This window comes from Triticum urartu, chromosome 1A (genome assembly GCF_056163025.1).
Source record: "Triticum urartu cultivar PI428250 chromosome 1A, HENAU_Tu73, whole genome shotgun sequence".
Taxonomy (NCBI): domain Eukaryota; kingdom Viridiplantae; phylum Streptophyta; class Magnoliopsida; order Poales; family Poaceae; genus Triticum; species Triticum urartu.
The window spans coordinates 583969341-583974238 of NC_141873.1; the positions used below are offsets into that span (position 1 = coordinate 583969341).

At 50.4% G+C, this 4898-nt stretch overlaps 2 pseudogenes; both read left to right on the forward strand.

Annotated features, from left to right (window-relative positions):
* Positions 1–1091: 1091 nt before the first annotated feature.
* On the forward strand, positions 1092–1962 carry LOC147993108 (uncharacterized; annotated as a pseudogene).
* Positions 1963–2598: 636 nt separating this feature from the next.
* LOC147993109 (uncharacterized) lies at positions 2599–4152 on the forward strand (annotated as a pseudogene).
* Positions 4153–4898: the final 746 nt, after the last annotated feature.

Sequence of the window (4898 nt, forward strand, 5' to 3'; positions counted from 1 at the left end):
TACACCGGAATTTTTGCGGGCCGGACGTTTTGCGGGGTTTGCTAGAGTTGCTCTTAAGACTTATTGTGGCGTAATGTTCTGTATGTGTTATCTTTTAAACAATCATAGTCGTGTATGTTTATATTGTTTGGTTATCCGCAAATCTGATATGTAAAGGGTTTTTTTGGCTGCCTTGTATGGTTCAATCGTACGTTTTGGTATATGCTTTAGAGCAACTTCAATGGGTCGATCCATTCCGTCTGCCTATGTCCGTTTGGCTCCGTCCGAACAAAAATATTGGTCCAACGTGTCGACCCATTTTCAAAAGCCGTCCGCTTCGTATCTGCGCGGATCAATTTCCGGCCTAAAATTGTGCCAAAAATGTGTCGGTGCGGACGCGCCGCACGTCTCCTCGGTGTCCGCCGCAGTCCCACTTGGCGGCCACCCGTCGTCTAATTTATGACGACCACCGACACCGGGCCCACTAGTCAGCCAAAGGAAGCGTCGTTTTTTAACCCACGCGTGCGCGGGGGGAGGGGGGCTGTCTCATCCACTCCCGTCCGCATCTGGCCCCCACCACCCCTTTCGTGCTTCCTCGCTGGCGACACCCCAAACCCTAGCAATGGGCCTCTTCGGCAGCAATTCCGACAGCGGCAAGGGCAAGGGCACCCCCGGCGCCTCCTCCTCCCGTGCTCCTCCTCCACCTTTGGCAGCGACGGATGTCCAAACGTTTATTTATTAAGAGTTTGTTTAAGTGGACTTTAGCCGGGTTTGACCGGCTATTTTATTTTTAATTATGATTATGCCTAAGTTTGTGTCACATGGTCATAGATGGGTCGGTCTCCGGTTGAGCGCCACTGCCGATCCAAATGAAAAATCGGACGCGTCTGGCTGACCCAAATGGACGAAAAGCCGACAAAGCACCCGTTAGAGTTGCTCTTATAAATAAAAGCGAGACGTGAGCTGTTTTATAGGAATGGTCTCCTCGAATTCCGCGAAAGCGAGAAATTTAAGTCACCGCGAAGCTCAAAGGGCAGGAGAGGACCATCCCGAGACCCAATCCCCCGAAAACCCAGCCCCCAAATCCTCAATCCCCGGAAAGCAGCCACCGACGACCCCTCTTGCCCCCCGCTTCCATGGAGCGCATGCCGGTGCACCGCATCTCATCTGGGTGACCTGAGGCGCACCGCATCTCCGTTGGCTCCCGCTTCAATGGAGCCAAACCTCTCCGACGCAGGCGCTGGAGGTGGCGAGGACTGCCTCAGCGCGCTGCCCGGCGACCTCCTCGTCCACATCCTCCTCAAGCTCCGCAACGCCCCCGCCGCCGCTCGGACCAGTGTCCTCGCCCGCCGCTAGCGCCGCTCCTGGGCTCTCCTCCCGGAGCTCCACTTCCCCCGTGGCACTCACCCCGACAGCATACGCGCGGCCCTCACCGCACATGATGCGCCGGCTCTTGGCCACCTCTTCGTCACCACCACCACCACTGAGGTCACCCTAGAATCCGTCGAGGCATGGCTCACCATCGCCGCGCGCCGCCTCTCCGGTGTCCTGAGCTTTCAGATCTCCAAGAGATGGAACATGGCCGGGGAAAGAGGCGCCTTGAACCTGCCTTGCTTTGAGAAAGCAACCAAGGTTGGGCTCACCCTATCCTCTAATGGCCTCGCCCTGCTGCCTTCCGGCGTATTTACTCGGCTTGCAGATCTGGAGTTGTTTGGCATCACGCTGCATGGTCCCTGTACCCTCGGTGATCTTGTCTCTACACCACGGTGTCCATCACTGCGCCGCCTTTGTGTTTACAGTGTCACCGGCCTTCTAGACAAGCTCATAATTCATTTGAAATCTCTCTTACAATTGGAGCTCAATAATGTGCCTAGCTTGGAGCTGCTCGATGTGGTTGCGATAGCTCTTTAAGATTTAGTAGTAAACTCTTGCTTCAGCGATCACAGTAGACCGGTTGCAACTGTTGGTAGTACTTATTTGTAAAGGTAGGACTAGAGGGGGTGAAAATGTAAAAGTGGCTGTATATACATAGTGTACCTGGGGAACTAACGAGAACAGGTTTTCCAGAAAAATCTTCTCCTCTCTCTCTCTCTCTCTCTCTGTGCGACCTTGCTTCCACCCGAGATCCACCCAAAATCAACTTTATGGCATCAGAGCAGGTTGGGGATTCATGGTAGCATCGCGTAGATTGGCGGGGCTGAGCACTGGAAGGCGAAGGCGGAGGCTTCGGGCCCGATTTGCGGCGGTAGAGAGCCGAATCGGGGCTGCCTTTGGTTGGTTGTGAGCCTACCTGCGGCAGAGCAGGGGACCGGCGGCGGCTGTGGTGGAAGCAGGGTGGCCAGCGACGAGCAGGGTGAACGGCGAACGGACTGGAGGCAGAGGTTAGCTGTGCCCAGGAAGCAAAGTACGGCTGCTGCTGCGAAGGTATGAGCAGGACTTCTTCAGGTGAAAGGTGAAATAGGTGAGCTGGTTATTTGGGTGCAAAGCTTGAGGGCTGATTTGAGGCAGAAGTTGAGGTGCAGCTAGAAGGTAGGGCTGCAGGATTTATTCGCAGGGGAGATTACCAGTTCCGAGTTGGTGATTGAAGGTTGTACAGTGTGACCCTGAAGAACTTGCAAAATGGGAGACAATGTGAATGCTCTTGCGTCAGTTACAGCTGGGGAACTTGCAGCTGTGCTACAATCTATGGATGAGAAATACAGGGCACTCTTTGATGCGATCAGCAAGCAGGCTGGAAGCTCTAGATCAGAAATTGAAGCCAAGGAAGAGATTCACCCGTTGCAAATGCCACATGTGAAGCTGGATGGCGCAGAAAATTATTCCAGTTGGGCAGAGCATGCCGAGACCATCCTAGTCTCAAGGAGACTAGAGGGCTATATACTCGGAACAGTGGAGAAACCTACAGAGGAAAATTCGAAAGAGGGCCAAAAGTGGAAGACAACAAATGCATTGGTGAGAGCTTGGCTTCTAAGCTCAGTATCATCTCAGATTGCAAAGCAAGTTGAAAGGATCAAGGAGGCCTCAGAAATTTGGAGGCTCCTCAAGGGGACATATTCAGGAGTAGGGAATGAGATGTTGGCATGTAGGATTCAGAAGGAGCTACATGAGCTGGGCCAGGGTGAGAAGACTGTTGTGGAGTATGTGTCAGAACTGAAAAGGTTGTGGAGTTCTTGATTACTATGACCCAGTTGAGATGGAATGTGGGAAATGTGTTGAGAAATACAGTAAGTTGACTGAAAGAAGGCGTGTTAGGGACTTCTTAAATGGTCTCCATCCTAAGTTCGAAAATAGAAGAGCAGCACTTTATGGTAGTGGGAGGTTGCCCGAACTAGATGAAGCCATTGCTGCAATTATAAGTGAGGAGACTCGGCTGAAATTGGAGGCAGCGGGACCTGTGGCACAAGGTGTGTCACAAAGGCGTTCAACTCTTCTTGCTGTAGAGAGCGGGAATTATCCAAAACCAGGGACAAATACTTATGACAGGAAGTGCTTCGAATGTGGTCATCCAGGACACTTAAGGGTAGCCTGCCCAGAGCTGATAGGAGGAGGCCGTGGTAGAGGCATGGACTGGCGTGGCAGAGCTCGTGGTCGCGGGTTTGATGGGCGTGGTGGTGGTCGTGGAAGAGGTATGCGGCCAGTAGGAAGGGCACACACTTCTGCTGTTGTTGAGGAAGTATCTAAGACTGTGAGCATCGAGATGACAGCCGATGAGTTAGAGAAATGGCGTCAATTCAAGAATTCGAGTCTTGGTGATCCGAGGTCCTCGGAGACACAAGCATCATCTTCATCAGCCAACTTCTCTGGTAACAACTCTTATACTGTGGGATGTAGTGATAATTTTACAACAGGGTCGCAATGGTTGATTGACTCAGGTGCATCTAGACATATGGCTGGATCTAATAGGGAGTTTTACGATTACATTTCTAATCTAAGAAGGGAAAGTGTAAAATTAGCTGATGGTTCTACCCAAGAGATTGTTGGGTCTAGAATGGTCAAACTCAGTCCAAATATGTCACTTTCTTCTGTCTTGTATGTCCCTGCATTCCCAATTAATCTTTTGTCGATCAGCTGTATTACTAAAGAGCTGAATTGTGTTGCTATATTCTTTCCTACCTGGTGCATGTTTCAGGAACTTGGGACTGGAAGAAAGCTTGGGATGGGGAGCATGCGTGATGGGTTATATTACTTGGACAATGAGATATTCCCTACTATGGCTTCTACGGTGTCCTACTCACCCCTAGAAGAATTTCTACTTCAACATCGTCGCATGGGACATCTCTCTTTTGCTACTTTGGGTCAGCTCTACCCAAATCTTTATTGTAAAATTAGCAAGGAACAACTAGTGTGTGATGCTTGTCAGTTTGGAAAGCAAACTAGGAGTTCTTATTTACCATCTGATAATAGAAGTGAGGTGCCACTACAAACTATACATTCAGATGTATGGGGTCCCAGTGGGGTGACGTCAATTAATGGTTATCGCTATTTTGTTACATTCATTGACTATTGCACTAGAACTACTTGGGTCTATGTTTTGCGTCATAAGAGTGATGTGTTTGAATGTTTTAGAGATTTTCATAATTTGATCAGGACCCAATATTGTGCATGTGTGAAGGTACTACGTTCAGATAATGGTACTGAGTACGTCAATAGAGAATTTGATGAATATCTTGTTGGGTTCTGTAGTAATTTCAAAAAATTTCCTACGCACACGCAAGATCATGTGATGCATAGCAACGAGAGGGGAGAGTGTTGTCTACGTACCCAACGCAGACCGACTGCGGAAGCGTTGACGCAACGTAGAGGAAGTAGTCGTACGTCTTCCCGATCCGACCGATCAAGCACCGAAACTACGGCACCTCCGAGTTCGAGCACACGTTCAGCTCGATGACGATCCCCGGACTCCGATCCAGCAAAGTGTC